The sequence below is a fragment of the Cupressus sempervirens genome, chromosome 3 (genome assembly GCF_028749045.1).
Source record: "Cupressus sempervirens isolate cs-2001-9-10 chromosome 3, ASM2874904v1, whole genome shotgun sequence".
Taxonomy (NCBI): domain Eukaryota; kingdom Viridiplantae; phylum Streptophyta; class Pinopsida; order Cupressales; family Cupressaceae; genus Cupressus; species Cupressus sempervirens.
The window spans coordinates 539,529,338-539,542,162 of NC_143120.1; the positions used below are offsets into that span (position 1 = coordinate 539,529,338).

General features: G+C 32.7%; 1 pseudogene; it reads right to left on the minus strand.

The window, feature by feature from the left end:
* Positions 1–217: 217 nt before the first annotated feature.
* The window catches only part of LOC149567547 (26S proteasome regulatory subunit S10B homolog B-like), a 65,211-nt pseudogene continuing 52,603 nt past the window's right edge, over positions 218–12,825 (minus strand).

Sequence of the window (12,825 nt, forward strand, 5' to 3'; positions counted from 1 at the left end):
AAGATTTCTCAAATAAGGCCAACCATAACTTTTAAATGTTTATTTTAAATTCAACAATAGATATTTAATACATAGATCAACTCTTGAACAACTTGACTCTAGTTTCTTTGCTTCATTCAACTTGCGAACAACCTGAGTACAAGTTACATGCCAGAAAGTACAAAAAACTCCAATTTTATAAAATGCTAAATAGAAAGGGAAAGAAAATTCACCTTCATTAATCTTCCTAGATTATGTAATCACGCTCTACATGGATTGTTACCACATCATCTTCTGTACAAATGTTATGAAGATTTGCTCCATTAGAGCCCTGGTAAAAGTTGGAATAATCTCAGCTATACAGTAATTAATCAAACAACAATTACCAACTCCAGAACATAACAATGTAGTATAGGACAAAAAATCAAATATTTTGAATAAATTGCAAATTATTAAAGAAATAGAACAATACTTGAACACAATTTGCAACAACTTCATAACCTATGTCTATGTGTTTTGCAATCCCTACAACATGTATTTTTAGTACTTCCATTCTTGCTTGTTCATTTGGAAGTGGAATCTCAATCTTTCTATCCAAATGACTAGGTCTAAGCAGGGATAGATGTAGTAAATTAGGACGATTTGTTGCCATGATCATTTTTACCAACATTTAATGTTAAAATTAACAAGATTTTCAAGTCAAATGAAAAATACACTACCTTCAAGAATCTTAAATAAGTTAAATAACATAGTTTCTTGTTTAATGTAGTTGACTGACAATTACATCATCTTAAACACCTAAAAACACAATACCTTTCCTAATTGATCAAAACCATCTAGTTGGTTAAGCAATTCCATTAAAGTTCTTTGAATTTCTTGATCAGCACTTGTTCCTTCACTAAAATGACGTCCACCGATTGCATCAATTTCATCCATAAATATGATGCACAACTGCATCAAAGCCTCACTATAACATTAAGCATTTCGTTTATATTAATCATAATACTTGTTAGTAGATTGCAATGCAATTACTAAGAGGAATAGGGTTGCAAGCATATAGAGAAATACTTTTTAGTGTCAATACCTTCAAATTCTTAGATGCGATGAGCTAATAATTCAACATACATAATGTTTTCAAAAAAAAAAAAAAACTATTATTATATATATATATAAAATGTTAGCATTTGTAATTATATTAACAAACACCAAAAATTAGTCTTTTGATGTTCAAATGAATAAGAAGTCATACCTAGTGATCCTGTGCATAACCAAACATTTCCATGATCAACCTTGCACTTTTGCCAATATATTTATCTATTATAGCACTTGAAACCACCTGAAAAATAGTATTACAAAAAGAAGGCATAAATCAAACCTCTATGAAAAAATTCCAACAAGAATAAAAAAAAAATGCAAGTTGAACTTTACATAAACAAGTAATTACCATGATTAATTTACACTTCACACAAATTTTACTTTAGGAGGTTTGATTCCAACCCTAAGAAAGCATTTAGTATTCATTAAAGGAAGTTCAATAGACTGTCTTAGCTCCTTGATTTAATATGCTAACCCTCCTATTATTGAGTAGCTCACATTTCCAGGATCCTTATGTAGAAAATATTATAAACAAAAAGGTCTACCTAAATCTAATATACACAGACAAAATGATTAGCCTTTTTCCAGAAAATCCCTTCAAAGATTATGATATAATTTTTTCTTATTAACAACTTGTTGATGTGAGATTCTAATGCTAGGTACCTCACGAGGAAGAGTCCTCATTATTGTAAGTGTTGTCATGTCAAGAACAACATGTGTGCCTATAATGAGCTTATCTTTATCTACCTTATTCTAGTACCCAACAACATATCTTGGCCCACTACTAGCTTTCACAATTACTGTACAAAGAAAAATTCATAATCCCAAAATTACAAAAACTAATTTACTTCAATAGCACAAGCATGAACAATTAACTATTAATTTGTTGAAAAATGAACATCCACTAGAGATAGAATCATAGATTCATAGTTGATACATATATTAGAATGCCAGTGAAATAAAGTATGATCCTACCACATCCACATTCCCCTACTAGAAAACTTTGAGAAATGTAACGACTCTGCTAAGAGATATAACAAGTTTACCAAAACATGCCTCTATAAACTCTATCTTAGAATAGTCTTCACCGAAACTTGCATAACTTCTTCTAGAATTAATATCTTATGCTTTTGAGGTTAGTTGCATATACTAGACACTTAGTAGTATCTCCCTTTAACCTCACTACTGAAAGTGCTCGATGATCTATCCATACCAACTTGATCTTTCCACTGTTCTTCCCTCAGATACCACAGAAAACTGCTATGTTGACATCAATGACAAACACACTCATGAATGTAACATATCATCATGATAAATATCTAATCAGGTTCCTTCAATACTCCCCCATAGGAATATCATCATCATTCATGCTTCCAACAACTACTCCTATGTAAGCTATCTTCCATAAACTAAAGAATGATAGATTTGAATATGAACCTACTGATCCTACTTACTATAGGTAGATCATCAAATCACTAATATACTTGGTTAATACTCATCCCAATATCTATTATATGAATAATAGATTAAGTCAATTCATGCGCGAACCAAAGAAAATGCATCTTATGTCAACTAAGAATGTCTTACAATACCTAAGAGCTTCAGTTGGTATGGGACTCAAATATTATAAAGTTGAAATCAATCTTCATGGATATTTAGATTTTGATTGGGCTGGCAGCCCTATTGAATGTAAGAGTACTATATGATGTTATCTAAATTTTGGATCTACAATGATTTCCTGGTTTAGTAGGAAACAATCTTTAGTTACCTTAAGCTGCACTGAAGCATAATATATAGCCTCATCCATGGGAGCTAGAGAAGAAATATGGTTGTGGAAGTTGCTAGTTGGGTTGTTCAAGAAACCTTTGAAGTCAACTATCATTCACTACTATAGTCAAAGTTGTATCAAGCTTTCAGCAAATCCAATTTTCCACAATTGATCTAAGAATATTAAGATACCTTATCATTATATTAGGGATATGGTAGATCAACATGTTATCAAACTAGAGTACATAAGTACAAATGAGCAAACAATAGATGTTCTTAATTACCAAACCTCTTGCCAAGGTTAAATTGGAATATTTCAGAGGAAACCTTGGTATGATCAAATTGTAATTTTGGGTATTGAATTTGAGTTTCAATTTTATATGTGTGCTTATGCTTCTAGTTGAATAGTTGCATCAAATATGTAATGAAATATGATGATATTTCATAGACATATATATTCAGAAAGTAATCATTGTAAGGTGACTATATTACAAATGATAGGCCTATTATCATGAAAAATTATGTTATTATTCTGGATACACTAAAAGTCATTGATAACACATGTATTCTGATCACTCTAATTATTGATCCAAAATGTCAGAGATCATAATACATGTTATGATAGTGTTCATAATATTATGATTATGGTTATTTGACAAGTCACTATTTCAGAGTGTTAAAGTCAAATAATCTGTTATTTGTATGGATATCATTAATATTGATATCTTGTAAAGTTTCATGGGATATGATTGATATTTCACTTATCCCTTTCTAAGAGGGAGTGTTAATGTGTAGCTTTAGAAGAAGTGAAGTTCACATATATGTTAAGTATATGATCTGTGATTTCCTCACATAAATATATATATAAAATTTGGAATATGTGTTTAGTAATCGTCATACACTTAATCATATTTTTTTTATCAGTGCTTGACTAATACTAGTTTTTTATTGAAACAATTAGTTGATTAGAAGTGCATGACCCTATAGGGCCATGACTCTATGTGGCCATTGACTATGTATAGTCATGTCCCTATAGGACATGCACCTCTCTCTCTCTCTCTCTATATATATATATATATATATATATATATATATATATATATCTTTGACAAGGTTGAATGTGGTGACACTATTACTTATTTATTATCATTGAAGAAGAGTAGATCATTGTTGTGTGATTGATGATCCAATTCATCAACTGATCAGTGATCATGTATGAGGTAGTATGTGTGTGTGTGTGTGTGTATTATCGGTACTCTATATATACGAACACAACTAAATATGGTTCTAATTACTAATAATAATAATATGCACTTGATATGGTAAGTATATTGGTAATGTTTTTCAGATTGTGATAAAAAAAATTATCAATATACTTACCATATCAAGTCCATATTGTTATTATTAGTAATTAGAACCAGATTTAGTTGTGTTCATATATATAGAGTACCGGTAATTCTATATTAGTACATTGATATTACATCAAAAGAGATTTAGTTTATCTCTATCAAAGATTTCCTAAGAGGTAAGTGGTATTTAATAATTAATATCTGATTACTAAATTGGAATACATGTGCATTAAGTGAAATCTTAAGTAGCGAGTAAAGGTAATTTAATAAATATAATTCAATTAATCCTTTACTCTAACACCTCCTTAAGATGAGAAATAATGTAGCTACAAATAATGTATGAAAAAAAAAATAACCTACAATGCTGAAAGCATAAATGGGTCCTGGTAACATGGCTTGATGAGCTACCCAACACAACCAAATCTTTGAAAAATGGAGAAATAGGGAAAACCACGTGGGAAAAACCATACTCCAAAAAGAGATAGAAGAATGCTAAAAAAAGAAAGAATGAAGGAAGAACTCATCCCTAAGACCCCCAAAGGAAAACTTACTTCACCCCAAGTATAGAACACAACTGAAGATACCACAAGAATGTAAAAGGTTTAGTGAAAATGTCTTCAACGTACTCAACAGTAGGAATATACTCCAAGATAAGAGAGCCATCCTAAATCAAATTCTTGATGAAGTGCACATGAAGCTTAATGTGCTTGGTCCACTGATGTTCAATTGGGTTGCAGGAAATGTGTATAGCACTCTGATTGTCTCACCATAGAAAGATGGAACTACCAGAAGAAAATCCAAACTCTATCATCAACTGTTGAAGCCATATAACCTCCTGACTAGCTAGCACAACTGCCTTGTATTCTACCTCTATAGATGATAATGCATGAGCATGTTGCTTCTTGCAAGACCATGTGATAGGATAGGAATCAAGACTAGAAAAAAATCCATAAGTAGATATCATCAACCCAATCTGAGTCTATATAACCAACAATATAAGGATCCCCTAATGTATAGTGAATGCCACAACATGGAGTACCCCAAATGTACCTCAAAATATAATGACGAGGATAATGAAAGAATCGAGAGACAAGACCAACCAAAAAAGAAAGATAATTACATGTATGCATTAGGTACAACAAACTACCCACAAGTTGTTTATATAAAGTGGAATCCACTATAGGAGTAGAGAAAGTGGTAGATAAAACAACACCCAACTAAAAAGGTGTGGAAGGAGGCTTGCAATCAAGCATGCTAAATCACTGAAGCATATGAAGATCAGACTTTTTCTAGAGTACGGCTATCCTAACCAAAGATTGAAAAACTTATAGGCCTGAAAAATAATGCAGAAGTCCAAGGTATGTTATCTCAAATTGCTCTCTCAAAGCTCATTGAAAACTCTGAATCATAGAGGATGATCTAGCTATAATAATGAGATCATCAAAATACAACACAAGTATAAATAGATTATCCCCATGACACTAAATGTACACTTTAGGATCAAAATGATAGATTTTGAAGTATGATGCAAGCAAGAAGGAATCCATCTTCTCATACCAAGCCCTAAGGGCTTGTTTGAGACAATACAAGGATGTCCAAAGTGTGCACACCATATAAGAGTTCTACACAAAACCCTGAGGCTACTCCATATAGATATCTTCATGTAGGTCTCCATAGAAAAAGGCACTCTTCACACCCATCTAAAATACTCTCCATCCCTGAGAAGCTGCAAGAGAGAGGACAAGGCGAATGGAATTCATCTTGGCGATTGGACAAAAGGTCTTTGAGTAATCAATGCCCTCAACTTGTGAAAATACCTTCACAACAAGATGTGCCTTGTACCTATCAATGGAACCATCTACAGTGTACTTGGTATGGTACACCCACCTATACAGAACCAAATTTCTTCCTTTTGGATGAGGACAAAGATCCCAAGTATAGTTATTCATCAAATAAGAGTACTCCTCATCCATAGGCCTACCCCAATCTGAGTGTCCTATTGCCTATGAAAAATCTATGGATCATTTGAAATGGCATGACTCAATAATCTAGTACTAGATGTCTAAGCATGAGTGCCATGAGAATTTGAAGGATCTCCTACCATAAGTCTAGTTGTGTCAATAATATCATGAGCCCCCTTGGTTACTCACAAAACAAGGGGAGGAGGGTTGGATCATCATCAAGATCTTCCTCAAAGGATAAAGAATCCTATAGAGAAGAAGTGGAAGTACTAGGCAGTGAGGGAAAAGCTAGCGATGGAGGCTCTATTGGAGGATAACACTCATCAAATTGGACATCTCACCAAAACAAGACCTCTCTAGAATCAAGATCAAACAACCTGTATGCCTTTACATCCTCACAATAGCCAAAAAATATGAGTGGTTGAATCTTCCTCTCCATGGCTTTTCTTTGAGCATCTAGAATAAATTCCCAAGCCTTACTACCAAAAAAATGGGATGTAGAAACATCGGGCTTGATATAAGTCGAAGCCTACTTAAGAGTTGAATGTTACAATACCTTACAAGTCATCCGATTTTGAATATAGCTGGTACAATTGATAGCCTTAGCCCAAAAAGGACTTATATCTTGAGACTATATTATATGATTGGACATCTCCCACAATGTTCTATTCTTTCTCTCATCAATGCTATTCTATTGAGGAGTATGGGGAACTGTGAACTGATGATGTAAACCATGCTCCATGCAAAATATATGAAAGATTGATTCACATATTCGTTGCCATTGTTAGCGCATATACACTTGAAAGAAAGACCAGACTGCTTCTCCACAAATGTCTTAAAGATTTTAAATGAATCAAAGCCATCATAATTGTACTTCAAAAAGTACACCCATGTGTGTCTAGAGAAGTCATCTATGAAGGTAAGCACATATTGAGCATTTAAAAAAGATAACGTGGGGAATGAAATAAGACAATTGTTTATCAAATCTAATAGTGCCTTAACATGTGAGGATCTACTTGTCAAAAAAGGATCTCTATGATGTTTTCCAAGTGTACAACCTTGACAAACACCACTAGTACAAGAGATTTGAGGTAGCCCTATCACTAGCTCCTATGTACTCATCTTCTGTAGATATCTATTGTTGACATGGCCTAAACACCCATGCCAAAGTTTTCTCACTATATCTACATAAGAAACAAGAGAATCACCTATAGAATTAGAGCTCTCAAAGCCATCAAATTGATATAAGTGATACTGTAAATCAACATTCCTAGTAGCAACAACCAAATCAGGATTGTGGAGGTCTTGAATAACCACAACATGTGGTGAGAACTCAAATGTCTTACCAAAGCCATAATGAAAAATCTGATAGACACACAACAGGTTTGTAGAAATGGCTAAAACCAATAGAACATCCTATAGGGAACCACCCTGCAAAGAGATAGTGCTAGAACCAGAACTTGAAAGTTGTGCAAAATCACCAACTGTAATCCATGTAGTAACACTTTGAGCAAGTGAGGTAACCAAATCAATTGAGTTTTTTATATGGTTGGAAGCACTTGAGTCAATGATCCAAGTAGTAGAAGAAGAAAAAGCTCGTGTAGAAAGAACATGTCCTTTCCCTAAAGGAGGAGGTGGTGACTTCAGAGAAGCAATATTATGCAGCTGCATGGCCTCCTCTAAAGCCTCAAGATATTTATAACACCTGGAAATTGGATGTCCTTCCTTGCCAAAAAAATTGCAAGGATCACTTCTAAACTTATTAGTCTTGGAGGAATACTCATTAGACTTAGAAGATTTACCCTTCAGAGTGGATTTTTGAGTATCTAATCCAAGAGACAACTTGGAGGAAATTTCACTACTAGTTGAATCTATTTTAGGTTTTAGTTTTGGCTTCAAATTCCCTATAGATGTCTGAGAAAATAATGCCTAGTTCTTTGATCCTGGTAGAGAGTCCAACTATGTAAGCTTGGCTTGATCTCTAGTCAAATGATTATAGAATACCACAAATTTCCCAAAGCATCCATAGTGGAATGGAAGGTAGAAGAGAAAATCTAAAGGTTTCTTTGAAGCTTTGACAAAATCAGGTAGATACATCATATATCAGTCTTGTTCTTCCCATAACCTTGCAACATTGATCTCTATTCTTTAAATCTAAGAAAAATTCCTCAATGGAGGGAAATGAATTAGGTACAAGTGATATAAGCCCTACCTCAATTTGAAGTGCTCTGAACTCATTGATGGTACCAAACAAGTTCTTGAAATTGTCCCATATCTTTCAAGGAGTATCACACCCATCAAGGTAAAATTCCATGTTTTCTAAAACACTCAAAGAAATAAAACCCATGGCCTGATCCATATTTTCTTGTGATGCAAGGTCTAATATTACTCTAAAATACTTACCACACTTCATCTAGACAATACCACAAACCCTTTGAATAGGCAAGCCGTGTCCTAGTAGTTGTCCATGTGTGACAATTATGTGGGTTTAAAAGAACTAGACAAGAAGGGGCCTCAACCATTTATTTAGAATGTGTTTTTTTTTTGTTATAGTTATGGTTTATTGATGTAAATGACAACAAAAAGAATAAAAAACACCCCCAAAATGCAAAAATCCAAACCTTGGATGCTAGAAGGAATGCATATACAATTAAGAGATAAATATATTTTCAATTGAGTATCATGTGTGAATTTGAATAATTCTGGTGAAAATGATAGATCATTTGAATAGATATTGAAGAGACCTTTCCAACACTTCTTTCACATTGAAAAATGAAGCGAAATTGAGCATATTATGCCCTGAGAATTTAAAAAATAGCATCAAACTTCAACAGTAAAAATAGGTACCATACTAGAAAAAAAACTAGAAAAAACTTGCACTAATGCACCTATCTTAAAATTAGCTTTCTAATGGTATCTCATTTTCCCAAAAATGATATTGTATTCTCCAAATATCACCAAAAAGTGACAGGTACCCTATTAAATAATTAAAAAAAAAGCCCCCTTAGAGGTAAAAGTCAAGTCCCATGGGCACTTATGTGACCGTGGGCTAGGCTAAAGGGGCCAATAGGACCATAGGTGGTGCGATGGTGGCAACTATTGGTGGCGGTGGTGCAAAGGTAGTAACCAAAGGGCAGTGGGAGTGGTGGTGCTTTGGTAGTGAGCAAAGTAGTACACTAGCAGTGATGATGAGTGTGATGGCGTGGTCATGGTGTAGATAGTGGTGGAGTGGTGACTGTGTGTTTTTAATAACCACCACACAATTTCTTTAACCACCGTGTGGTTTTGTTGACTACAACAGTTTTCAAAGTGTTAGGTGCTTTTTAAAAAAATATTCTTCCTCAATCCATATACCAAGGGCTATACGACCCTATTAGGAAATTTTCTTTTTGCCTTAGAATTGCCCAGACTCCAAAAATGAAGTTCTTTATATGTAAATATAGGTTTTGATGTGCTTTGAATCAAACTATGATGTCCATTTGGACTCAAAGTGCCCCAAATTTTAGAGACCCCTCTATTTCCACAAAAGAATACCAAAAAATGCCAGATCTGATCCAACAAACCCTTGTTCTTGCTTTCTTCAATAAACCTCAACAAGCTGCAACAAATCTGACTGTGATACCACAAAGGATGTGATAAGAACAAATCCACAGATTGAGTAGAACACCTATATGCAAGAACATATCATAGAGAATAAAAAGAAAAGAGAAGGAAATGATGTGGCTTTGAAATATGCAAGAGTATATTATCAAATATAAAGAGTGGAATAAATATACAATGGATCAATCCTTATAGAAGGAGATCATAAAACCTAAAAATGTAACCCTAATAGTTAAATGACATTTAATAATTAATATATTTAATTAAATGGGAATGCATGTGCATAAAGTGAAATCTTAAGTAAGAAGTAAAGGTAATTTAATAAATGTAATTAAATTAATCCTTTACTCTTAACAATTGCCAATTGTATTGTAATGATATGATTGTTATATGTGCACTTTATTGATGTTATATAGATGCAAGTTTGATGGTTAGATAAGAGAAGGTAGTTGTAGGTATGATTTGTTGCAAGGAATTTCAAAGGACTAATGAAATATTGAGGATATCAACACAATCAAGGTTTTGATATTATTCTATACTACTTGTGAAGTTGTATATGACTGTAAGAGTAGTGAGCTCACCTTATTGTGTTTACAACTCCTAATAGGGTTGTGTCCTCTAAAAAGGCCTAGTCTTATAAAATGGATAAATACACTATATGTATGTATTAGACTCCTAATAGAGTCAAAACCTTTTACAAGGTACTTTTAATTAGTGGATTATTTTGTGCGTGCCATCACACCAAGGTTTCCCTTGGCCAGAGTTTCCCTCATTAACAAAATATGGTGTTATTTCTTTGTGATATGCTTATTATTTCTCTTAATTTTAATCATTTATGCAAGCTTAAGGTTTGTAATTGATATCCATAGTTGGGCAAAAAGTTTTTGTAGAATATAAAGGTTCACTCCCTTCTTAGTATTTCCCATTTCTCACAATTGTTACCAGAGCATAGTTACTCGGAAGTAGCCTAAAAGCTCAAGGGAGATCACTATGGATTCAGTGCACTTGCAAAAGAACCTTGAAGTATCCCTTGAGGAATTAAATCAAACTAATGATGAAAATAATAGATTGAAGAGAAATCTTAGAGTGTAGAAGATGGAAGATCAGATTGAGAATTCAAGATTGAAGAAAAAGGAATTACTTGAGCAGATCAAAGATTATGAATCAAATACCTCAAGAAAGAGAATGAGTTTCTAAGGCATGAACTTGAGATCACAACACTAAATATGAGTTTGACATCAAATGAGAAAAAAGTCAAGATAAATTTGAGGAATGAAAATGCAAATTTGATATGACAACTATCCAAGGTAAAATTTGAGCTTGAGAGTACCAAATTAAAGTTTTCTAAACTTGAGAAATATAATTATGTAGTAAAAGGAGAACTCTTACAAACCAAATAGCATCTTGAGAAGTCAAGTACAAAGAATCTTGATGAGAAGATTATGGCACAAAAGCCTATAGGAGACATGGCATGAATTGGCTACATTGAAGATGAATCATCAAAGTAGTCAGAGATCACATAATAACATGAGATACAACTTGAACCTAATTAACCAATAGATCAAATCAATCAGACAAAAAATCAGTTTGACCAACCTAAAGATCAAAGAAGATGATTCAATGGACAATGCTTTGCATGCAACAAATTTTGACACATGAAGAAAAATTACAGAGCTAACCTTTGATGTTAAATCTTTTACTAGTTATTATTACAATTGCTTTTTATGGATATAAATCTAGTGAATGCAAGAAATCTAATCAGGGATCAAACATGAGAATGAATGAAAGGACAAAGATAACAATTAGTAGACCTTTTGGAATGAACAAAATTATCAATAATAGAGTTATTGCTAGAGATTGTAGATTATAGATTGATCAATTTGGACCAAGGTATGGGAATGGTGTTATATCATGTCATATTTGCAATAGTTTAGGAAATAGAACAAGAGTTTTTAGATTTAATGGATTCAAAAAAAAAAAAAAGAACCTAATATGAGAAGGAATGTGATCAATAGAAGAAGTGTCAGAAAACATGGATTGATTTCTACAAATGTAATTACACTACCATGATTATTTGTGTGTTCCAAATGTAGATCCCAATCTCTTATAAATATAAGAGTAGGAGACATGTCTCTATGATTAATCATTATTATATAAAAATATATATCACAATATAACATATGTATTATATATAATATATATATCTATATATAAATAATATGATATATATATACATATATATATATAATATAATAATTATAATATTATATATAATATATAATATATCAACATTGTATCTTATTATTAAATCAATCTGACTATAGCTATAACCTTAACACCCCCTCTTAGCTAGGGAGGTTTTGTAATGGAACACATTATGCTCTGAAGTATATGCATAGATACCATCTTAGTACGATATTCAATTCACTATAAGGCTAAATTTCTCAACACTCCCTCTTTAGCAAAAATAATTGAAGAAATTTTAATACAAGATTTAAACACCACTTTAAGTGTAGTTTATGACAAATTTAAGTTATGGTGTCTAACAAGATTCGACCCAAAGAATCATAACAATTGAATTTCATGGTGTCAAGCAAAATATGGCTTGGAGAACCATGATGAGTTGATTATCAAGATGTTCAGTAAAATCTAGCAAGAAGAACCATGATAAGTTGGTTATCAAGGTGTCCGACAGAATATGGCCTAAAGAGCCATGATAACACTTGCTCCAACACATATTGGTGTTAGGAGATAGATCAACTATTGATAAAGTCATCACCTTACAATAGAAACCTCACACATATGATATATTGTCATCTTTCGTAACACACAATTGGAAAAAAATATTCTTTTTGTGACAACAACTTAATGAAGTATGTTATGATACATTCATTATCATGACTTTCAACACTCTAGGACAAAAACTTAAGGAACTGTGTTATGATAAAAGGTCTATCATTTATAATATTTTCATGTTACAATGATTACCTTCTATTTATATATGTCAATGAAAGATTGTTAGCTTCATTATATATCATATGCGAAATAGTAACCACCATGAACCAAGTCAGAGG